General features: G+C 37.7%; 1 protein-coding gene across 3 annotated transcripts in view; it reads right to left on the bottom strand.

Annotated features, from left to right (window-relative positions):
* The window catches only part of grip1 (glutamate receptor interacting protein 1), a 305,230-nt gene that overhangs the window by 170,554 nt on the left and 108,047 nt on the right, over positions 1-26,629 (bottom strand). The window lies entirely within an intron of this gene.

Raw genomic sequence — 26,629 nt, 5'->3', positions numbered from 1 at the left:
TCTCTCTCTCACACACACTCGATCTCTCCTGCACACAGTCATTCCATTCCAGGGAGGGAGGGCAGGAGGGGGAGTGGATAGGGGGTGGGGATGCAATGCATTTCCAGAGACTGCACCATAACTGAAGGCAATCAATGCATTCCAGTGCCTGTCTTGTAATTTCATTGTGGACACAGTTAACCTCGTGCGCACACATAGGAGCAAAAAGATGCGTGGTATTGGCTTTGCTGGATACAGTAGTAACTCGCAATGGTTTGATCCACTTATACAGTAACACTAATAGTCAAGTGAATGTGCGCTAATTGAAGCAGCAGCCTGAGAGCAGCAGCTGCTTAAAATGACACTTCTACTTGCTGGGTAGTAATGTTTCTGAACTGCAATTATCTGCTCGATTGAGATTCTCCATCTCCATTTACAGCATAAACTGTAGGACTAGGAAGGGAGAAATGAAAAACAAAGAATGTACAGTAGCAAGAAACCTCAAGAGACAGATGACATGCTGCTGCCTGGTGTGTTAATCTCCGATCTTATTATGTCTGGAGCTTGGATTTCAAAAGACTAAACATGATTGTTTATATTTTAATAATACACATCTTTTAAATGAAGGCACTTCAGCTTTTTACCCCCTAAAAAATACTTTTTGTTTTGTTGTGTGAAGTAATACCATCAGCTTGCTAGTAAAACTCCCACAATTAGGTTCTGGCTAGTGAAACTCTCACCTACACACAGTTAAGGCAGAAACTCTCACCCATACTGGCACAATGGACCTCTCTCATTCTCTCCCTGCCTGCAATTTCATATTGGTGACACACAGGATTTCAAATGCAGCCTGTTCCTTGCGTCAACAATATCAGCACATCTTATTTAAAACTGATGATTTCCTTCTTGGGGAAAAAAAAAGTGTGCGAGGCAGAGGAGGCGGTGTGACTCACACCAAGGACTGACTGACTCTTCTTGAAGACCCTAGGAGTGACAGTCATACCCCAGGAGTGCCTCGCTGACATACACTTGTATCTGCACACGCCAGCTGTAGCAATCTAAACTCGTTTGACTAAGCAGGTATTGATTCAGAACAAATCCAGAAGAAAGGCAATCTCCTTCTCCAGGAGAAAATAAAATTAACTTTCAGGAATCAATTATGTGATTAAATCCCTCCACTGTGGTCCATGCTTTTATGAGAATGCAGTGAGTGTCTTCCGTGAAGCTCAGAACCTGAGAGTTCACTTTATCAGTTAGAGAATAAAAGGACAGTTACAGAATGTAGACATTTAATGAATGTACGCAGCTAGGACAGACTGACACCTAGCAGCAGGGGAGGATCATCAGCCACGACACTCAAGACAGCACTCCGTCTCTCAAAACCTCTTTCCCTGTCAGGTGGGGACAATTTGTTCCACATTTTTTAACAAATCTCTTATAAGTTTGTTTTAGATTGGTTCATGCAAGGTTCCCTCATTAAAATATGTACACACATTAAAATCAGAATTTACCAATAGTCACACCCCATCCCCCAAAAGGAACCCAAACACCTTGATCTTCTTTAATATGTGTAATATCTTGGATCAAAATTTGAGAGTGATTGAACAAATTAAAAAAAACTGTATGATTTTTGTATTAAGACAGGACCTGGAATTAATTTCTCCACGTTCCAAAAATAATCTGAAATAAATAATGGACAATAATGAAAATAATAAATGATTTACTATTTTTGCAGGTGCACCTCACTACTGCCAGTATTAAGATCACTTTACTGGCCATATACTGTACAATTTCTTGCATTAGGAATTTGTCTTTTCACATAACCCAGCTTGCTCTTCATGAGACACACAGGCACAAAGACAGGGAGAGAAGCTTGGGGTCAGAGCCCAGGGTCAGCCATTTATATAGCACCCCTGGAGCAGTTGGGGATAAGGGCCTTGCTTAGGGGCCCAACGGAGTAGGATTCCCTGCCAGCCACAGGATACAAACCGACAACCTTCCAGCCACAGGCACAGAGCCACCGCAGCGCCCCAGTGGAGGCTGTTTATAGCCTAGGAGGCTATTTATAGTTTATGGGGTTAAAAGTCAATTTTTACACTTTTTTTGCACAATCTTAGTGTGTACTTTTGACAAACTGACAAGAATCTCTGATCTCTACTTGATTGACAAGGAGAAAAAAGAACACCAGAACGCTCACCACACATCAGCTATCAGTGGGGAGGAGAGCAGAGTAATGTAGCCAATTCATAGAGAGGGATTATTAGGAGGCCATGATTGGTAAGGGCCAATGGAAAATTTGGCCAGGACGCCTGGGTTATACCCCTACTCTTTTTGAGAAACACCCTGGGATTTTTAATGACCACAGAGAGTCAGGACCTCGGTTTTACGTCTCATCCGAAGGACGGCGCCTGTTTACAGTATACTGTCCCCGTCACTATACTGGGGCATTAGGACCCACATGGACCGCAGGGTGAGCGCCCCCTGCTGGCCACAATAACACCTCTTCCAGCAGCAACCTTAGTTTTTCCCAGGTCTCCCATCCAGGTACTGACCAGGCTCACACCTGCTTAAGTTCAGTGGGTTTCCAGCTCTGAGTTGCAGGGTGATATGGCTGCTGGCTAATTTTACTCACAGCTCATCTCTTTTTCTAAATGTATTTATTGTTGTTTACGTGAAATTTTTGCTACTGCAAGGTAAGGGTTAGTTTTATGTATTATGGTGAGGTTTTGCTTTTACAATTGTATTTTCCTGGAGAATTTATAACTTATTAAGGCTCTTTGTAGTGTCTAAAAACTGATTTGATGATTTGTGTAATAAATAAAAGATTTAGTTGTTGTATCCAATTTAAAAAAAAAATCGGTTTTGAAGTTGAATTTGTCATTTCCTTTTCATATGATGTTCATGGTGCTGTGTTTTAATTTTGCTGGAAAAAATCTATGGAATTCAAACATTGTTCTGTATGCTTATGAAGACTTGGTGGATTGTGGTGGGCAGTACAGTATCTCACTATTAAATAAATAATTTGTTGCTTATCAGAAAATACTTTCACTGCTGAGAAAAACTTATTGGTTGTATTTAGAGGATACTGGAGATCACTTGCATTTGCAATTATCAAAATGTTTTTTTTTGGTAATGATAAGTGTAGCATTAAAGTAAAGTTATATTTATAGTGTTGCATATCACTCTAAATGAGTGAAAGTTCATGGTTTAGTAACCAGGTTACTTCTCCTCATAGGGGAAACAAAGTGCATGACCATACAATTTCATTGACTAATGCTTGTTCATCAAATCTCACTTCCATCCCTTCATCAATCCATTTTCTAACTGCTTCATCCAATTCAGGGTCACGGAGAAGCTGGAGCCTATCCAGGCAATCACCTCACTCAAGGTGGGATACACTCTGGATGGAATGCCAGTCCATTGCAGGGAACACAAACAGACACTAACACGCACACCAGGAGCAATTTCCCCAGACATTAATTAAGCATGCTAGTATGTCAAATTAAAAACGTACACTACAGTATGAATTTTTATCATAGGGACGTTTGCACATTTGTAAATCAAGTACATTAGAGTTTGTCTTAAAACTGTTTGAAAAGCTGAGATTCTGACAGCTAGCATTTCATTATCACTGCATGCCAGCAAAGTATTGCCAGGCTGGTTTTGTCACCACCAGAAAGACTGCAGAATTGCTTTAAAAAAATCTTAATCAAATTCTCTTTTAGAATGAAAATGAACACGTCACAAAAATAAGGTCCAAATAAGAAATGGAGCTCTAAGAGAGGTTACTGTAGTCACCGGTAGACGTAGCAAGACAACCTCTCCTCTAATATGACAGATCTCCTGCACAAAACCTGTTACTGCTACAGGTCAATAAATGTCATCTGTATCATTAAATTGCATGTTTTACATGGCTTGTAGCAACCAGAGTAACGTGGGTTCAGTGCTTGATTGAGTTTGCAAAATTCTGATGTTGTGTTCCAATCACAACATCAGAATTTTGCAAACTGGTCTTTTTCAGAAACACCAAAGCAAACTGAATTCAGGCAAGATCCCTGACATAATTTACCCAAACTTCAGCCATGAAAATTAATAAGAGTGATGATGAATAATACTGAGGGTGAAGCTAAACGTTTGTTAAACTGTTATACACATTTCCAGCACTTTATGACTTCTGCTCCCATCAAGTTCAAAGATCCAGCAGATAACTTGAATGCAAAAAAAACTAAGGTAATGGATCTATTTTATAAGTGCTTCTAAAAGTGAATAAAAGCTGCTGTTACAGAACCACATTTTTAATTTCACCAATACTCCAGGACATATGGTAGAACTGGTTCATTTTTACAATTCCAAAGTTAATTAATTCGATCCAGAGTTAAGAGAGGAGTTAGGCTGCCCCATTCTGAAAATGAAACCTGTTACACTTATGCCACTTCTGGTGAGTCCTACAATGACGAGTCCATTAAATGCATTGGCTGCACCTACCAGAGACACTTCCTCATGGGACACAGCTAAGAGAAGGAAGCACTGATTTCATAGCTAAAGCTATACTTGCAAAACTTTTGCCATACAAGATGGATGAATGGACGCTTGCCTGTTATGCCTTCCAGCATGTGGGGGCAGCCACCTCCTGTTGCTGTTTCTGTAGCATTAGTTTTTTTTACAGGACAGGGTTGTTAGCCTTGTGCCCAACCTCCAACATGGAGGACCTGGCGCCTGACGTGGGACACAAACCCACTACCCTGAGATTATGAGTCTCATGGTCTACCAACAAGCTAGCCGGAGCCTGCCATGCAAGATAGAGATGGAAAAAAATGGAAAAAGACAAGCAAAGCTTCAAAGCAGAATGAGAACTGCAGTTTCTCACTCTTCAATCTAATGTACAATCAAGGCTGTTGGACTATAATGGCAGCCACATGCTACCCAGGTGATGAATGAAATTGGTCACCTCGTACATGTGGAGCACCCCTTAGGAATGAAAATGAGGGGAATTATTATTACTGTACTGTAGGTTTCGATCACTTGGTATTATTTGGATTTTATGAGAGGGCACTTTTTAAAGTAGGAATGCCACTAGGATGCTGAGCTAAGAGAAGTTTGAGGCATAATGACTTAATTATTTTTATGACACCTTCACCAGATGATCTATTATGGAATTTCCAGGCGTGGTTACATTAATACTCAACTGTCTCCGGTGACAATTATTAACTGATTCGTCGATCTGTTTAAATTATAATGTTGGTAGAGGTTCTTTTCTCAGCATGATGCTGCTGTCCTAGTAATATAAATCCCATAAATAATTTCACTGGGACAAAGCGTTGAGACACACTTTCCACGTCATGACAGTGCAGCACAGGGTTAGAAGTGGCAGCGGGCTGTGTCACACTGCTAACAGCGGGATACACACCATCCGGAAGCAGGGACACACGTACTGTAGATACAGGTGGGCCGTCAAGCGTTCCATTCCCAGCGAAAAGGCTAAACAATCACAGTGGATTTACTACAGGCATGCAACACTTTTTTAAATTTCATTTCACGCATGAGAGGCAAACATTAACAAACTATAAGCACTGTCATCCTCCATCACTTGGGCCAGAAATCTCTTAGAAGATAAGGCTTCGACCTTGAAAAATTTCACAGATGGATGAGCAGGTTCAGTTTTTCTGTCATTTAACGACCAAAGTAGCAGTTCAGCTTGATTCAGAGAGCATTAAGAGGTAAGGCAGGCACACTTCCTTCCAATACATTAGTTCTTCAACACAAAATATTACCAAGCTGCCCTTTTTTAACACATATACTGTAGACCAAATCTTTCCTGATGCTCACAAAGCCTTGATAGAGCCTGTTTCATAGACTGAAAAACATACCATAAATGACTGACTTTAAATCCATGCTCTTTTGATCCAACTGCAATTATTTGGGCAACAAGAACACACATCTGCAGCAAGAACACTTGCACTGATGACACACCTGTGTGTAGAAAAGGCACACCTTTACGATAATAAAAACTGGACAAAACTTCACATAAAGACACTGAAGAAATGGGAAAAGCTTTGACCAAAGAGAACAGAAAATTTGCCAATGTGAATACATATAAAGCATTGATTGTGCTGTATAAAATTGGTCAAGGTGATGGCATTTGTTTGAATAGCAGAATCAATAAACTTAATGTATATCCTAGTTAGCAAAGTTTAAAAGATCATTTTGGAGAAGTCATGCTCAAATGTAGTCAGTATGTCTGATACAGTATGTACAGGACTATAAGAGAATGGCTTACCAGTTGTTTCATGTATCACATGTGCAGCTTACTGAATCTATAACCAAGTCCTGATTTTTTAAATTTGTTGTATTCTCCCACAAAACCACAGGTTATATATGAAAAAGCACTTGTTACACATTTTTTCATTAGTCCTAACCCTTGAATAGGACGAAAAATCTCACTTTCAAGTACATTCTAAAGGAAAGAAACAGTATACTGATTCTCTGTATACCTCATAATGTGCTGCCTTCCTGAATCATACACTTCCCCACACATCTTCCCTCACAAAATCCATTGCTGACTCCACTCACCCACACAGTTAATTGAAAAAAACAATAAAACAACAACAAGGATGAAAACTGTCAGGATGAATCATCAAAAATTTAATCACTTATTCGTAACAAACCTGGCTCACTGCCACAACCCTCATCGGAGAGTTATGAAGACAACACATGTCTTCTGAGACAGACGCTTTCACTCCTTTTCACATCATGAGCTCCACAACACCAAAGGAGCTGTCACTGATAACACCACAAGCTCCCAGGCATGCCACTTTGCTGCTGGTTGACAAGACATGGATGCAGTGGTTGACTCAAGCAATCCCAGCCTTGACTTTTGGTCAGTTTATGTGTCATTGTTCTGTGCAGTTTCTAGAATTAAGAAAATGTGCTTTATTTTCCTTTCCTCTTATACACAAGCACAAAATATTCTAACCATTAAGAAGGTAAACATTCAACAGCAATAAAATAAGTCTGTGCTTTAAAATTTATTTAAATGCTTAGCTAATTAAAACACATCCCATTTCTGAGAAATTAAATACTATAATCACCAGAGGAAAGACGCACTATGAAACTGTCATACAAAAGCAGATGTCTGGCAATTGTAATTAGGCAGAGAGGAGAAGATGCACACTACTTAGCTTTCTCCCAATGATTGGAAATTGGTATAGCAGCATTTCTTCAAAATGAAATAAACAACATGACTCCTTGCAAATTTTCATAAGCTTCCGTCATCAAGCAAACCTACAGAGTGAGTCATCGCCCTACAATATGCCTCAGTTCTGCCACTTCTGTTACAGTATGTGGCAAAGTTAAAGCTATTCTAGACAGTCCTTGTGCCAAGAAGCAAACAAAAATCACTCTTCAATCTCTTTATAGACCACACTGATGTACTCCCCTCATATCACCAAACATCGGCAATGCTTTCCACGAATGGAGAACTCATTTGCAAAAGGGTTTTCCCACAGTTGATTGAAATCCCACTCAGAAGAGCAATCCACTTCCAAAGCAAAGATGCACAGTAAAACTGCTGTGCACCTCGGTCTACCTTTAATGCTGTAACACTACCTTGTTTTATCTTGAAACTGTAACCTGCATTCATTGCACTAAATCACTGAAACCAAAACATGCGAGTCCAAGTATTTAACAACAAAAGGCTCAGTGATTACACGCTGTACATATACATTTTCTTGTTTTACTGCAGACAGAGCAGGCTGACCTCATCTTAAATCAGTTTGTTAATGAAGTCAGTTTTTACAGTACATGTATTTATGTACCAATACATCATGTAACACTATTCCATCTGAATTTGCTGGTACTATATGAACAAATGACAGGAGCTGTGCACTGTCGCAAATTTTGTAGGTTTAAATTGTTTTCAGATACCTGGTATTGCATTGTAAGAATTAAAGAGACTGCAAGGCTTCAATTATTTTTCATTTACTGTATCAAGGAAAATAAAAAAGTACAAATATAACAAAAGAAAACTTTCAGGTATTCTACTTATTAGCAATCTAAACAACATCATTAACATCTGAAGGTATACACTGCTCTACACCTACGAATGAAAAAGACAGAATTATGCTTCAGGGCAGTTGTACTATGCTGGTTTATGTTATTAAAGCATTTAATTTGCCCTCTTTTCTCTAAAGTTTTTGACCTGCCAGCCTTTGCTTTCACACATGTTGACTAGTGTAATGTAACTCAAGAAAGTCTTTCACAAATACTTTACTTTAAAGTATTTTCTGGCTATTAAACCTGTGATGGATTCTTATTACAGTCAGACTGTGTTCTGTCAGAATTGACAAGTGGAAATTATTTTTCAAGGGCTATGGGAAGGACAACTGAATGCTCTCCAAGTGCCAGTTTTAAGAGCGATTTATACAGTCTTAATTCAATGACACCTCTCTGAATGGACGCGGAGGTCTCTATTGACTGCTTTGGTGCGTCATTAAAGATGTGATGTCCTCATAAGATGGAACTGAATTTGTTAAAACAAAAGGATGGTTTGCAAGTACAGGAATCAGCACTGACTAACTAAGGAGACGGTGACATAAAACACATTCCAGCTATGGAAGACATTTAACAGTTATAGACACAATGTATATTCATGTATTAATATAAACATTAATACATAGCGACAGTGACACAATTACAGACACAAACAGTTATAGACCCCTTTAGAATAGGATATTCTGAAGGGGTTTATGGGGCACTGAAGAAAAATAACAGAAAATTGTGGCATTGTTTTAGATTTTAAAATAAGTTTTCATGTATTTAATTAAAAATAGAAGGTTATTGCAAAGTAAATGAATCTGTGAAAGAGATTTTTATTTTCATGGACTAATTTGGACATTGCATGCTCCACCCACAATGAAAGGTTGATGATGAACTACATTTTTTTTTACCTTCCCACAAAGCACATAACTCATTTGTTACCCACTGTGTTTAATGGACATCCACAGTAAACCTCTATAATGATGTTTGCACCTAATTTGTCCAATTTGAAGCAATTTAAGATGAATGGGACAGTATACAGTACTACAATGTTTGTAGACAAAAAGGTAACATAATATTGTTTCACATTTTAAACAAGAGTTGGTTGTGGAGGAAACATATTTGCTTTAGCTTAATGATCACACAATTAACTAGCAGAACAATTAAAAAGTACTGCACAAAACACGAGATCAGATGCATAATAAAATAAAAATAATATAGATTACAATTTCTTAATGTTCTAGAGTGTTTGTAAGTAAAAAAAGAATATAAAGGGAAGAAGACAGACAAAATGACAATAACTCTACACATTTGTAAAAACGTTCCTGATGCTCAAAAGACAATCATTTTGTGTTGGAGTAATACTGTATTCTGTTCTCTTGGCAATAGCTGCCCATGCAGTGGCTATGATGACACATAAAAAGAATTTATCTACTGCATTATAATTCAAATTAGCAGGATCTGTCTTGAGCAGAAAAGGCAGCTGGCAGTAAACCGCACAATCACAAGAGGTTCACAATGTGCTCAACAGCACATGAGGAATAAATAAAGATTAAAGCTGCAAATGATGTCTAACTGAAGTTTGCTAAACATTCATTTTAAAGATCTGCATCTGCAAAGGTAAGTACAGAGTGAACCAGCACACAGATTAGGAGACAGGCTGTGCTGTTGCTACTCTTTGATTTTCTTGGTAAGCACTGTTCATGAGTTCCTTCTGCCAAAGGATATTACAACTTGTCAAAAATCGGAATCCATTCGAAATTCCAAACTAACTCTGCAGTCTGTGTGGTATTTTTTTAAAGAAAAATTCTAGGAACAATACTTGAAAAGTCTTTCATAAGTCTCCCAAGGATGTGTTGATACAAGTGTTTTGATGGATTCTGAAGTTCAGCTCGTCTTTACTTCATTAAAGGATTACCGAATTACCTACAGTAGTACTGTACATATGCAGATATTTTAGAGGACTCCGTTCTACAACATTCAGAAATTACAATAAATCAAGCACTACTTACCGTGTACAAAACACAACTAGTGAAATCCCCTATTTTATTCAACTTCTGACTCTGAAGTTCCAAAAAATACTTAAATGCGAAATATTAAAAATTAAACTCTGAAAAGGATCTCATGCCAATCAAAGACACTTGTAATAAAAGGCAAGATATCTATTTTTTTTTTCTGTTAAAGAAGAAAGCATAAAGAAGCAACCAACCTAGAAATTGATGATGAATTCTCTGGAAAAATAACCAATAAGGAATTTTAACATCCTGTGAAGCCCATTGGCAAGAATGCAAGGATTAGTGGGCTGCAGAAAAGTGGCAATTTCTCTATCCTTCCCCGTGCACTTACAGTAGCTACTGTAGCTGTCTGACACATGGATACTGTATAAACACCTGGTCAGCAGTTTTTTTGTGAATTCCTATCTTAACATAAGATACCTGAAATTAAAGCAGTAGGTTTGTTTCAGCATCAAATCCATTTGACTATAGAGAGGTTTTAGGAGAAATGCAAAAACGTCATAGCTGAGCAAAGTGTCACATACAGTAGATCATACCATGTGTGGAAAAAAAACACCATGCTGGTAGCCAAGGGTCAGATTCAGAAAAAACTGCATCAGTCATCACAAGGGGGGTGCAAAACCAGTGTCCATTTAATAAAGTGCTCCAATGAAGGACACGATTTACAAAAGAATGAGTAAAGATGAAAAAGGAAAGCTTTGAAGGAAACTCCTGACTCACAGTTTTAAAAACGTGGTTCGAGAAAAACTCCAGCTGTGGAACAGCATGGACATGGTTAAGTCACACTAAGAATCAGAACTAAACTATAAAGGACTCCCACACCATGAGGCTCAAGTTAAGACACCCCAAGCTCCAACCACAGTGACAGGGACAATGGGACACTATACTGTAAAAAAGGCGCCATCCATCAGATAATGCGTAAAACTGAAGTCCGGAGTCTTTGCAGTCACTACATATCCCAGGGTGCTTCTCGAAAAGAGTAGAGGTGTTACCAAATTTCCCCTTGGCCTTTTCCAATCATGGCCTCCTAATAATCCCTATCTATGAATTGCCTTCATCAATTGGTTCTCCTCCTCACTGATAGCTGATATGCGATTTGTCTGCCATCGCATCATCCAGGTGGGGCTGCACATTGGTGGGGGTGGAATGGAGTTTCCCCTCCTGTAAAGTACTTTGAGTGGAGTTTCCAGAAGAGTGCTACATAAATTAAAGGATTATTAATATTCTTAATATCTTTTGTACAATGTGCTGCTACAATAATTGGTCTGCTATAATCCTATCCTTATAAAAAATGCAGTGTTTCCAATGTCCCCCCACCCAAAGTTAATACTACACACAAATAATTCATATTAGTACTCAAAGCATATGCTTCTGAAACATTTTTTTCAAATTCATTTACTGGGTATCAGGACTGATGAAATCACACGGGAATGTGCATATTTAATCTGTCTTCCCACACCAGACAATTATCAGCTTTCAGGGTGCTCTGCAGTGAGATTGTTAAAACATCGGTAAGGAAAACAGTATGATAACCTACAGGTCACTGCACTAGAAGGAATTTCACAATTTAAAAGATCCTATTTCTCTTTCATTTGGGGGGGGGAGGGGGGAATCAGTCTAGGAAAATTGCAATATGTCAATGTCAAAGGTTACTGGGTGTACTTTAAACTGCAATAGAGAGGTATAAACAGTCTGTATGACGAGAACATAATGGTGCATTTTCACCTTGTAGTTTTAATTGGCTAACTGTACTCTCAGAGTGCATTTATACAGTAAAAGAGAAGTCCAATTTAAAAGTTGATGCAATTAATACCATTTTGTTGCTGCTGTCTGAATAGTCTGATTTTCCTTATTCCCATTTAAAAGATATATGCCAGCAACTACGCAAGTTGTATGGTTAAATAATATTGTCCTTTTTTTAGGAATTAATGAAAGACTTCAAGTCAGAGGAGGTTTATCAGTCTCAGTTTCATCCAAGTTGACAATATTGGTAACAATTTTCTAGAGGTGAGCATTTTACTGGAGCTCTTTTAAGATAAATATGTTGTTCAAGAGTAAAATAGCAATGGCCCCAAACCAGGAACCAAACCCATAACCTAATACACAAGATGCAAAAATACACAAAAACTAACAAGGAAGCAAGCTATCACCAAGCTACTTTTTATAGAAAACATTTTTACCAAATCAATGTAGATATAAATAAGTAAATGTATTTGTGTAGTTAACCCCCATTACTGCTGGCACAGTTTTAAATAGTTCTAAAAAAGTGCACATGTAAACTAAAACAAAAGGTGAAAGAAACAAAGATGAACATTATATGTATATTTTACATGTAATCCATTCCTTTTTATAAATACAAATCTTTACAATTCTTACTAACAATTCCAAATTTCAATAACTACCTTAAATAAGAAAATTGCATGTGTGTAAATCAAAGCAGCAAGGCACAGTCAATCAAATTAGTACCCTACCTGTGCATTTGTCATCAAATACACCTGTTCAGTCAATATTGCTGTTCCATTACAAGAACGCACCATTATGGAGGAGCCTGGTGTTATCAGATACTTGCTATGTGACATTGACTGAAGAATGACATATACCCTTGGCATGTTTCAACAAATCTCAAAGTAAACAGCAGGTGACAATCTGTATATGGTACAAAGTTAAACCCAACATCTCTCCGCACATTATAATGTACATAAAAATTACTGTTTATTTGCTGAGTTTAACAGATTGAAAAACAGAAAAAAGTGAATGTGCATTGTGAAAAAGTTTGGGTACCCTTCCAGTTGACTTGTTACAACTTCTTTTAATTTGTCTTTCAGAAGCCCCAAAACCTGATCCAGTCATTAGTTCTTAGTTCATTAGTCAGGTGGATACATTTCCAGGGTTCAACAAATTCTCTGACCCTTCTAACCTCTCAGGTTGTGATTATTCTGTTTACTTTCAACAGCCATGGGCTCCTCTATGCAGCTGTCTGAGGACTTGAAAACAAAGATAATTCACTCTTACAAGAATAGGAAGGGTATAAAAAAGGTCTCCAAATGCCTCTGGATTGCAAACTCAATCGTCAGAAGCATCATTAAGAAGTGGAAGTTAAAGGGAAAACTGAGTCAAGCCAAGATCTGGAAGGCTCAAAACAATCTCCGAAAGAACTGTTAGAAAACTGATCAGATCTGAAAAGCAGAACTCACAGATCACTGTTAAGGACCTGCAGAGAAGTTTAGCTGACACTGGAGTAGCTGTCCACAGGTTCACAATACAGCTTTTCTTACACAAAAAGGATCTGCACAGTAGAGTTGTCAGAACGAAACCTTTTCTATGACCTCATCACGAAAAGTTAATGTCTAAAGTATGCAAAACAAAACCTTGATAAGCCGTAAATGTTTTGAAACAAAGCACTGTGGACTTATGAAATGAGCTTTTGGGCCTCAACCCCAGAAGATACATTTGGAAAAAAATGAGTAAAGCATTTAAAGAAAAGAACACTTTTCTTTAAGCATTGGGGTGGATCTATTATGCTTTTGGGTCGTGTGGCAGCACGTGGCAAAGGAAATATTGTGAGGGTGGAACAAAGAATTGAATCAAGATGTCCCAGAGTTAGTGAAGAAGTTGAGACTGAAAAGAGGTTGGACGTTACAACAAAACAGCTATCCAAAACATACCTCAAAATCAACTAAAAAGTACTTACAGGAATAAAATGAAGGTTTTGGGATAGCCTTCACAGACCCCAGAATTGAATATTATTGAAAATCTGAGGGGAGATCTCAAACATGCAGTGCATGCAAGAGGGCCTAAGAATATTTCTGAGCTTGAAGAGATCTTCAAGGAAGAGTGGTAAAAAAATTCCAAAACCAAGAAGAGACCCTTTACTGACTACAGGAAATGTTTGGAACCTATTATTTCCACCATTAGAGATATTACTAAGAACCGATTTACAGGGTGCTCAAACATTTGCATGTGGCATCTTTCATTATTTTATTATGTTGAATACTGTATATACAAAACTGTAAATAAATACTAATTGTGCATTAAAAGGATGCAGAAAGATGTCATGTTTATTATAATAAACAACTGTATTTCCTGGCACAATGGATACAAAGAGTGCCAACAAATTCAAAAAGGATATGTGTGACAAATTATGGTCCAGATATTCAGTGTCCACTTCCACTAAGAACAATTTTCCCAGAATTGAAATGTGAGGACAGTTTACACTATTTCTGCCACTGCAGTTGTATCTCACAGAACAGTACATGTCACGATCCAGGTGAGTTTGGATTTCCACAAAGTGTGTTAGATGGGTTCGGAAAACTCCGGAAAGCACAGACACAAAGGCCAACACTGGAGTCCGTTGAGGAACTAGGTCTTATACTGAACACCTACAGTACCTTGCAGTTCATATTTTCATCTGCATGAGTCAGTGAAAGATATTCTGTTAGGCAGAGCAAGAGTGGCTCCAGGACCAACCAATGTTATTTAAGATACAAGAGCGCCCATTGCCTTGTGGCACAGTGGCGAAAGTGTCGATGTGCAAGGATAATGAGTTGGAAAATTAAAGTCTATATACACACACACTCTAAAGATTTGTTTCCATCTCCCAAGGTCATGCCTAAAATCCAGCACCTCCTTCTCCTGCTTTGATCTTCCAACCACTCTGCCTTCTTTCTCAAGCCTCTGCTAATCCTGTTAACCTCAAGTGAAAACCATCTTCTCTGCAATCGGTTACAGAGGGCTGTGGCCTGCTGTCCCTTTCTCTTTTGCTACACTACTGTGTGCGACTATGGAATATGGAATGTCTTGTCAACCTGATGAAAAAATGGTTTAGATTTTTTGTTACAGTTTTTTGTAGCTGTGGCAGAAGTGTTGTGTCAATGCAAAATGCACAAAAGACACCTGTCCCTTTCTTACTTTGTGAACATTCCTTCTCAACAAATACTACTTTTATTAAGGGAAGGAGACTCGGATTTTAGTTACACTGCTGTGTTATTTCCATAGGCTAGAATGACGTCATGTAAATGACAGTCCTTTTACACTCTTGCATTAAACAAAGGATTTTTTTCCCTTGTGTTTCTTACAGACACAATTAGTTTACATTCAATTTTGATTCAAGGACAGTACCTGATTTTAATGAGCAGGGAGGGGAGATGGAAAAAAGGTGTAATCTATGTGTCCTCCATTAAAAAGTGCCCGAGGCATGGAGTGGGATATAAAAACAACTGGCTGCCACCTCAGTAATGTCCCCCGGCCAATTAAGCCAAAACCAAAGCCTTTCTTCTCAATCTCTGCCTTTGATTTAGTCAAGCTGATTTCAATAGCCTTCGAGATTTCACAACAAGAATCAATGAAAGGTTTCAGCTCTCCTGATTCAGTAAGATCCTGCCAAGGTAACCTTGGAAACCTTGAAACACTGGCACTAAGCTCCTCACTGCAAGTTGGTGGGGTTAAATACCTGGCCTGCACCCCTGTGCCAACACATTCTCAGTCAGCCTCCAAAATCTGCTGTGTGAGATACATCCCTGCTGTAAAATCACATTGGGAACAAAAACACTGATATCAATGAATAAAAAATGAGCCACAATAATGAGAAGAGATATTTCTGGCTGGGCTATGAACAAATCTAAACAAAAACCAAACATAAAGCGACAAATCTTGCCAGAAATGCAAAAAGAGTTTAACTCTCGACTCCCTTTGATGTTAAAACACAAAAATCTATGGAAAAGGATGAGCACAGAGGGAAACGTGTTTCTTCTTAATAAGTTCAGGTGGGTAGCTGCGTCAGCATGCGTAGGCTGCAAAGGAACAAGTAATAGGTTTATTCCATGCTGAAAAAAAGAAGAAAGAGAACACAACGTTTCGGCCGTGGAGCCTTCTTCAGGTGTGCTACACACCTGAAGAAGGCTCCACGGCCGAAACGTTGTGTTCTCTTTCTTCTTTTTTTCAGCATGGAATAAACCTATTACTTGTTCTTCTTAATAACTTTGTTTGATTTGTTTTACTAAGTATTGCTTAACAGTAAACAATCTGCTCACAGGACAAAGTCAGAAACAGCTTTTGGTTTGAAAAATGATAAAGCGGACCAATTATCAATTAGTAGCTCAGGTGGGTAGCTGAGTCAGCATGCATAGTCTGCAAAGGAACAAGCAATAGGTTTATTCCATGCTGAAAAGATAATTTATTTTCTTTCTCTTTTCAGCATGGAATACACTTATCAATAAACCTATTTATACCTTATAGTAACAAAGGATACAAAATGATCTACAATGACTAACCTATTATTTACTATAACTACCAAATTAGTACATTATTACTACAGTAATGTGCTTATTCATTGCTCCCGAAACACAGATTCCTAAAGTAAAATAAACTGAAGAAGACTAAACAATCTTAAAAGAATTCCTCATCCCACCCATATTAAAGTTTTCAACGTTATCACACAATCACTGTTGCAAGCAAAAAAAATGCACTGCATTCTCAACATGGGCTTCCTGACTAGAAGAGAAATACTAGATTACAGAATAGTAGAAGCCCTCTTGAGTTAACAATGCGATATGGTGTTCTCCAGATTTTAAGGGGATTATTTTCTTTTCTTTTGGCTGGGCAATGTAATATAGGAGGAGGAGTGAATTACAGATTATCCTAAGCTTATAAGATCAGAGCACTCAGAAGAGGCACTTTCTTCTTGTTAAAGTACAAAGTACATCGATCAGACAGGACAGAATCTATTAGTGTGGACAAAATGTCACCATGATTTGAAGCTCCTAACGATGGAACCCGCTGAAAAGACAGATGTACTGATTTTGAATGTTTCTTTTTGAAGCATAGAGTTGGTTAAAGTTTGAAAACTGCTGTTGCACCCAGGACAACTTACTGGAAAGAAATTAATAAATAGAACAGTTGAGACATGGTAGCAATAATACTGCAATGCAAACTGACTACCATGTAGGAACATTTCTGAAACAAACTAAATACCCTGGGGACAATGTGGAATCAAAAAGAAAGCTTGAGAAGGAAGCATCTGAACCAACGGCAGACACTTCAGTGAATCAATATGGTTATTTTTATGTATCAGTGACATTCACTTGTCTAAAATTACACAAGCCATTCCAGGCAATGCAGCAAGAGCTTTCCATTACTTAATCATTGTGGATTATTAAAACTTTGAGAAAATAATAGTTTTCATGTACCACTTTAGACAGATGGAGAATAACAGTGTAGACAATCGAAGCATTAGAGCACAAATTGAAAAATGGGAGATGTCTTCCAGCTCTGCACACAGGGATTCCCCTCATATCACCTGGTTTATTTCTTATGTTTGGTCACATCCACTCCAAATTGCTGAATCACTGAACAGCTTATGTAACCTGCACTTCAACAGTGCCCATAGCATATTCTTAATAATCTATAAAAGCCTGTAAGTCTCCATCTTTACAGGACCAGTGAGAGCAATTCTAATAAATAATAAACAGCTCGCGTCCTAAAACCAGATACAGCAGCCCTCTTTTTGACTTTCCCTTCTCCAACCCCCCTAAAGAGATAAAGAATCTCAGAAAAACACATTTTTCCTAGGTTCATGTAATTCTGTTGGCTTCAAATGTACTGTCCCTGCCAATACTCTAAAACGGCGACCGTAGCATGTATAAATATTTTTTCCCTCACAAAAAAGCAATACAGTAATGAGCTGATTTACAAAGAGGAAGAAACCCAGTGTGTCCCTGCAGCTCATAATTGCCTCAGGGAGCATTACTGAACTGAAATACTAGCAAGAATTGCTTCTGAAAGACTGGAAGTCACAAAATCCTGAACAATAGATGGTGAAGGAACCCTGAGGACAATATTCGCGTACAAGTTCCATAATGATTGAAAACATGAGAGGGAAAGCATTAAAGTGAATCATTTAGCAGGTGAACAAAATTCCTAAGTTGCAGAGCTCTAAAAAGCTCAAGCTCTTGCCTAATAATAAGGAAAACAATGAACAAACTCTCAAAAAATTAATGGGGTCTCTTGGAGAATGATTTTAGGTTCCTTAAGTTATGACATTCAGTAGTTGTAAGACATCAGCTCTAAACACTGGCCAGCAGCTTATTTTCAGGCCCTGCTTCTATATTAATTCTGTCCAACCAATGTGAAAATGCCCTTTTCTGCTTTTAAAATAGGAGTGAACAGAGTGAATATGCAATTAGAATTTAAGTACCCAAATGCTCTACATTTCCTCTTTTTCCTGCATAGAATTCTTACTGCCAAACCCACAAAACAAAATCAACTAATTTAAAATGCATTGATCCTCAGCAATTAAAGCCAAAGTTTTAAACAGCTGATTACTGCTGGTAGATATTCTGCCTGTCTCAAAGGAATGAGATATGGTACCATATAGAAATAAAGCCGACTTTCACCAAAGACTGCTGATGTAGAGAAGGGAGAGAAGGAGCTAGAGGTGAGTGGTCAGTGAAGTACCAAGGTTCAACTGCAACAGCAGACACTTCATTAACCTACACTTACTGCTTTGTGAAGAAAACAGAACTATTTTCATCAACTATAATTCCATGTTCATCAGAACACTGCGACACAAAATGCAGAGAACAATGTGCTTCACATTATTAACTCCTCGTTTTTTTCTCTCCTCTATGGATAAACTGTACGACTGGCTTCTACAGTATAATTCAGTTATATGCGATCAAGCTGAGAAGACCAGACTCATCCACAAAATCTCTCGCCACTGATTAAGTTGGAAAAAAGAGTTCTTTACAAAACATTCATTGTAAGGAAAACTAAAGACATAAGTTCCCACCACAAGACATGCCATTTCCTGTACCTCTCACAAGACAAAAAGAGGCCTGTTGTGTATGTTGTAACAAATGGTGTTAATATTTACGGCAGCACACAAAGAATCACATGCCTTCCTATTATCACATCCGCAGGTGCAGAACAGTTATTTACACTACAAATTATTTTCTGTCAAATTGCTGTCATTTCACTGCATATGCTCCATTGAATTGATGTTGCTTATTTTTCTGCTGGCCACAGAAGAAGGTAATGATAGGTACAGTATATAAAACCCACCCCATCTATCACTAGAAGAGAGAGCAAAAGCTTTTCAGATACACTTTGCCTGTGTTACTTTCCACCAAATCAACCCACTGCCAGAAACACTGTAAGGTATAACTTGTTCATACATAATGAAATATGACTAACGAAACATTACACCTGCTGGTTTTCATTCCATCTCACTTCAATTAGATAAATGAAGCCTCAATTGATCTAAGATGCTGCTTCAATTTCAATTTTATTTGCATTTTGTTTCTAGTAACAAGTTCAGGATTTAATTTCACTTACAAAAATCAACAGTTAAAGCTCCAACATGTTTAAGATCTGGGAACAAACAGTTCAAATTAATTTTATCAAAGTAAGTCAATGACGGGTTTGATTGTGTAACGGAGGGTTCAGCTGGAAACAAAAAAACAACAACAGGTGTGTAGGTTACTAAGACCAGGACCTGGAATTACTGCTTTGAAGCTTGCACTTTGAAGTAGGAACTGATATCTGTCATATACACAACCTACTCCACACATTCAAAGCGAAAGTCAAAATATATACAGTACATGGTTTCCCACCATTTGTCAAAGGACTTCCAGAATAGTCTAGTGCTGCTAATTATAATAAAACTTTGACTATGAATAAAGACTGAAATATATACTGTATGAATACATATGAAATATATATATATATATTCATGACAAGGCACAACAATTTCTAACACATTATTATAACAAATTAGATTTGTAAAAAATGAAAACCTATTTAATGACTCATTTATAACTGTATGCACTGCATTACTGTAAATATTTTTCCAAGATTAATTTAATGACTGAGGGAAAACAAATTTCAATGGCACAGAGCTACCATTTAAAGTATTTCTCATTAGACAACAGTAACCCATCCATACAGTATCAAAAATGTATTTATTCCCAGTATGAGTCAAATAAACTGTAACCCTTTGTCTACAGATATTTCAGATGTTAAAGTAGGTCTGTAATGGAAGCAATGAGAGGTTAATTTCCCTTTTTAGTGGTAACTTAATCCATGGAGCACTATTATCAATAATATGTCCCCTTTTCCAGCAGCTCTGAAACCCTACCTGATGTCTCAAGCAGTTGACTAACGAGGCTTCAGGTATCACTCAGAAACATAATAAAGCCACAGCAGGCTGCAGGCTCAGCATCTCCATTTCTTACATGTTAAAAAGGCCAATTATGAAGGAGCATAAAAAAAGCCATTCTAATGCTAAGCAAAGCACACAGCTAACAGGCTGATTGAATGATGTAGGTAGGCCACTGTATTCACTGCCTAGGATACTTATTATTCAAGATTTTAATACTTCACCCAGATACTGTAGTTACATTATGTATTAATAACTAGGGCAGGAAAAATGGTACGGATATCCTAATTGTACAGTGGATATAAAAAATATTCACATTTTGTTGTGTAACAATATAGACAATTAATTTATTAAAACAATTTGGGGATTTTTTGCTGTTAATTGACTCAAAATACTCGATAATGTCAAAGTAAAAATTATATATCCTAATTAATTGTAAATATAAAACATAATATATTGGGATTAGTTTGCTGTAATTTATTGTCCCAGATGGCAAATGTGCTTTGCAGACAGTTGAAAGACATAACACCATACACAATATACAGTATTTAACACAACATGAGCCCATTTGCAAATATGAACCATACATGTATAATGAGAAGAAAAAAATAATATATAATCAATTATCCAAATTAAGCAGGTTAATAGTTAATAGGGAATAAGGGATAAATTGGTTCCATTGCATATGACTCTGCATAGTCGAAACCGATGGCCAGACAGAAGGAGCTCAAATTCACTCAAGAATGGTCATGACAGTCAATGATTATACTGGCCTTCCACACGATTTGTTTCACGTAGAAGACTGACAGCTGTAGCTATCATCCACAAATAATTTTGCTTGGTACTTTCACATTCCTGCTCAGTCTATTTTACTGTGTGTATTTAGGTAATCAAAGCAGGCCTGCCTCAGTGAATGTTACAACAGATTAAAAAAAAAAGTCCTATAGAATAGTCAACTCTGTACTATACACATTAAAAGAGCAGTTTTCTTAGGTTAGGTCTTCTGACAATGTTTTCCTTAAAGGTTAGTTTGTAATCAACAATATTTGTAACAGTTGGCAATTCCAATTTCTTGCTTCTCAATGACTTTGTTTTGCAACAGGGGGTTGCTTTTCTGTATATAATCAATGATCACATCTTTGGTTTGTGACATGTGAAGTGGAAGGAAGGAGTTGTTACAACTTTCAACAAAATAATAGACTACAGGCCCGTGATCAGTGTGTACAATATGTCTTAGAGAAGACTGACAATGACAGAGTCATCAGCAAACTTGAACTGTGATGAAGTGATGAATCTGTCTTCAAAAGGGCTTCCTCAGCTGACTGTATAAAGAATGTATAGCATGGGGGACAGCACAAAGCCCTGAGGAGACCCAGTGGAAGAACAAAGCTGCTCTGATGTGCAGTAAGAATATTTACCCTTACTTTTTGTGACCTTCTGGTCAAAAAGTCTTAGATCCAACCTACAATACTTAAATTGAGATTAGAACTTGAGAGTAATCTCTCCACTAACAAGTGTGGTTGAATGGTGTTAAAGGCAGATAAGAAATCTACTGTATAACTAAAAGCCTGGCATGTGTCTTGGTACCTTCTAAATGTGATTATTCTGTAAGCTATTCAGTAATGGGTAGCATCTTCAGCTCCTCTTTAAGCCTAGTAGGCACATTGCAAATAGGAGCACATGTCTTTTTAACATTTTTCTAAAATGACTTCATTAACTTAGAGGTCTATTCTACTTGTCTGAAATCATTAATTGCATTTTAATTCACCCTCTTTGCTATGACAAACCTAAATAAGCTCTGGTGCAACCAATTGTCTTTAGATATCATGTAATTAGTTGAATGGAGTCCATTGTGAATATGACAACCTGGGTTACCTGGGTGCTTCACAAATCTGGCCTTCATGCAATAGGGGCAAACAAAAGCCACTGTTGTGAAACAAAACCCGCATCAAATCTTGACTACAGTTTTGCCAGAATGCATGTGGGACAAGTTGAAGAAGATTCTATAGTCAGATGAGACCAAAATTGACCTTTTGGCCTACGTGCTAAGCACTATGTTTGGTACAGGTGTAACCCCATTCCAACAGTGAAGTGGTGAACAGTAGGGGTAGTATCATGCTATGAGTATGTTTCACCGCATCTGGGCCAGGAAGACTTGTGAAATAAGAAGGAAAACTCGGTGCAGCAATGTACAGGGAAATCCTGAAGGAAAACCTGCTTCAGTCTGCAAGAGACATAGGACTTTGGAGAAGATTAATTTTCCAGTAGGATAATGACCCCAAACATACAGCCATACCCATGCTGGAGTGGCTTAAAAAGAAGAAAGTCAATGTTTTGAAGAATGGCAAAGTCAAAGCTCGGACCTCAATCCAATCAAGATCTGGACAATTGCAGTGCACACATGTGAAAAGCTGATAGAGACTTATCAAAGAAGACTCATGGCTGTAATTTCTGCCCAAGGTGCCTCTACCAAATATCGACTCATGGGGAGTGAATACATATGCAATCAGTTATTTTCGGTTTTATATCTGTAACTTAAGTAGGAGCATCTGTAGACTTTTGTCTTCACTTTGGAATTATGGAGTGTTCACTGTCATTTAATGGCAAAAACACCCAGTTAAATCCATTATGATTCCATATTTTAATACATTAATATTTGAACATGTCCACAGGGGGTGAATACTTTTGACTAACCACTGTAAACTTACTTTTTCCTAACATGTCAAACCTTACAGGTCAGAAGCCTTGCAATGAATGGCATGTGGTTCAAAGTCTGAAAAGTGCTGTGCAAAGCATCTTGACCTGTGTGACCTGAGCAATACAGATATAGAAACCTCATCCTACTGACACAAGAAATGTGAGAAGAGCTCCACATAATAAAAGCAGAAGAAAATGCCTGGCCACCTCCTGCCCTTCTGTGGCTTGCAAAATTAAACAGGGAAAGTGTGTTGATTTACTGTGAAGAGGAAATTCCACTTGACTTTTTTCTTCCAAGTTTTGTTTAGTCCTTTTAACCTGCTAAACAGAATCCAAATGAGCCGAATCCAAACCTTTTTTTATTGTAAATATACACTGTGGTCCTAAACTGGCATCTCAGTAGTAAGCACTATTGCTAAGCCTCTTGACTCTCTGCAAGGACCATATGTTTGAAGGTTTTACAGTCTCTCATCTCAGCTAGGCTGCTGAGTGGGACCCAGTTGTGTTGCAATACAGGAAAGAAGAGATTGAAAATGCTGTGCAGACTCAGTTATGGACAATTGAGTACTCAACCCTTATCTTTTATAGGATGTGCAAACACCTACTGTAGACATTTGTAAAAAGATCACATAATATGATCTGATTGATAGACGGTTTCGCATATTATATTGTTAACATCCATCCATTCATTTTCTAATTCCCAAGTCATCCTAACATCCAAGTCAGAGTCGCATGGGAGCCAAAAAACGATCCCAGTAAGCAATAGGTGCAAGGCCGAATACACCCTAAATGGATGGCCAGTCAGATATTCATTGGACTGTGAGAGAAAACCCATGAGGATATGGGGAGACCCCAAACTCCATGCATATACAGTAGCACCCCAGGTCTGGATTTGAACCCAGGGCTGCAGCACTGAGATCCAGCAATACCAACCACTGTACCACCATGCTGCCCATACTGCTAATATCTAATAATACAATTTTAATACATATTAATTTTAATAATTCATTATTGGTTATACTATTTTATATATAATATAATTCTTGTCAGAACAATTTATCACCTCCATACATTTTGTAATAATGCTCCAAATGAACCAGCTATCTTTACAAAGTTTAATTTCATTAGACTTTTTGCAAGGTGTATTTTGTATGTAGATTAATCACATTTAGGAACTCTTACTCTTACACACTGAAACACTTGTCTATGATTGATTTTTTAAAAAGTGCTCTCATGAGTCACCATCACAAATGCTGCACCCTGTGCTTAGATCAGATTGGAATATCAATCTGCTCTTCTGAAATTCTGTTTTTCAGTAGCTCTTGCTCTTGAACACTTTATTATACTGAACATTGTACTATGTGCCTGTACTATAAAGAATGAAACTGCTGAAAATCAGCAGCAGCACTAAGTAATGAGTTTAACGGGTTGAAGTAATTATGGTTGATGTTCCCAAAATCCGATTTCGAATTGCTGTGTAACCGAGGAGCCCCTCAGGCACTTCCTAATGTCAAGCCCATATCTCATTGTCGTTGCCCATAATTCAAACAACCCCAGTGATACAGTTATACATGGGATTGAAGATGGCACCCAGTGTTTTACTATTAAGAAACTGCCACAAATATTCTTCAGGGTAAACCCAGAAGATGAAAACAGCTTGTGGTAAAAACTGGGTAATCTAAGGCTACTTCATGCCTAAGGTACAATACTAATACACCTAAAACAAATCACAGTCACTGACAGAATAAATTAGCTCACTGTGGAGTGGATCAGGCACCAGTGAGAAACATTTCAGATCATTCTCTGTATTGGGAGTATTCCATGCCTGAGGTTACTCTTCAGTGTGCTCTAAAGAGCAGACTTGAGGTTTGCCAAGATCATGGTTCTTCAGTGCTCTTATAAAGTCTAGCCAGGGCATCATACAAGTATTATGAATGCCAATCAATGTAATTATAACCAAACATATACATATACAAACATATGAAGGTACTGTATATTTCCAAACTATTCAGACTGAACAACAGCATTAGCAAATCAGTAGACATTGCCATAAAACGACATAATGATAATATTTATAATCACGAAATGAGCACAATAACAGGCCTCTATCACTTGACATTTTTAAAGCTATATCTTGGCTCTAGCAAGCAAAATTTTGTAAGTTAACATACATCAGGTGGTTAAGCTCCCCGAGGGACCCAGCCAGGGATATATGTGCAGCTCTGTTGTCCATGTATACAGTAAGTGACAAACCTAGTTTAATATTCAGAGCACCAAGCTGCTTTGAAGACAAAGAAAAAAAAATGCCTACATTTGACACACTGTAAGTACTTTATGCTTTATATTTACAGATCTCCACGTAAATTTCTGTGTTCCCAAAAGAACCAAGTCACACTTGTTAAGGTAAAAACAAATAAAGTAAATTCCAAATATAAGAAGTTACTCTAAATGATCAGCTCTGGCCAATATCACTAGGTGCTTACCCTGTTTAAAAAGCCTACAGTATAGCAGAATTCTGTACAGCCACTCTCAGGTTCCAACTTTATCCTCAGAATGTGTCAGTAAAGCACATCAGCCTTGATGGTTATCATTTTAAAGGAAAAGTGGACAACACGTATTTTTAATATAAAACACTTGGTCATTCTGCTAATGCTTTTAATGCTTGGTCCTGTCCAATTCCCTGCTTGTTTTCTACTCAGACTATTAACAGCAGTATTCAGTGGATATTCTGGAAGCAGATTCTGAAATGTCTTCTTGAGGCTTTAGATAGATAGATACTTTATTGATCCCGTGAGGGAAACTGCAGAATTTATTGTGAAATTGTAACCCCACAATGCAGAAAATAAAATCAAGAAGTGTTCTGAGAGAAACATGTAAAGTGAGGAAGAGTAATTATGTTAGCACATGCCAACCACCAATCTTAGTTCTCTGTAATTTACTCCCTGCATAACTAAGTGAGTCAAAGTCACTTTCACTGGCATTCAGAAAAAAACTGAACAAGCAAATTCACATAAAACAAATGACAATGAAAAAGAAAACATGACCGACTGCCGGTAGTTGTTGATCTGGCAAATTAAGAATGCTATCCATGGAGACCATGGGAAAAAAAAAGATAATCACCCTATTAAACATTTAACAGAACAGTGTTTGTACTGTATATGACTTTCAAGGTTTTAGAAAGTCCTGAAGAAAAAAATGAAACTTGTTTACTCGCCAAGAGAGAGGAAAGAGAAAGTGCTTTCTATTTCTCCTCTCTCTGGGAGTAAGTTTCATTTTTATGCATCTTCATGACAAAGCTGAGAACAGGAAGCGCATCACAATTTCCCCACAGTAAATGGCCAATGCAATACGGTATTCAGAACTGGTTACCAAGACATTCATTGGCAAATGCTTCAATCCTTCAGTAACATTTCAAAAGTTCTTTGGGGGCCATCAAGATGAAACAGAAATGTCGACCTTTCCATTTTTTTTCTGCTTCTGTCAGGCAAAATTGTCTACCTAACATGTTTAAAGGAGACTGAACAATGAGCTATGGTATACACTTGGGAAGTTTCACTCTTCGGCTCGGTTTCTTTCCCCATCTCACCCTTCAGAGGGCTGTCACTGGATTCAACCTTCCAGTAATGTCCCATGTTACAGAAAGCCAGTAAATTAAATTGAAATACTTCAAAAGCAGCCACTTACGACTGAAAATAATTTAGCATTCCATACCCATAACCCTATTGACATCTATCTAATTCTTTTGTCTCTC

This window comes from Lepisosteus oculatus, chromosome 7 (genome assembly GCF_040954835.1).
Source record: "Lepisosteus oculatus isolate fLepOcu1 chromosome 7, fLepOcu1.hap2, whole genome shotgun sequence".
Classification (NCBI taxonomy): domain Eukaryota; kingdom Metazoa; phylum Chordata; class Actinopteri; order Semionotiformes; family Lepisosteidae; genus Lepisosteus; species Lepisosteus oculatus.
The sequence above is the reverse complement of the archived record's forward strand: the minus strand, read 5'-3'. Positions and strand labels throughout refer to the sequence as shown.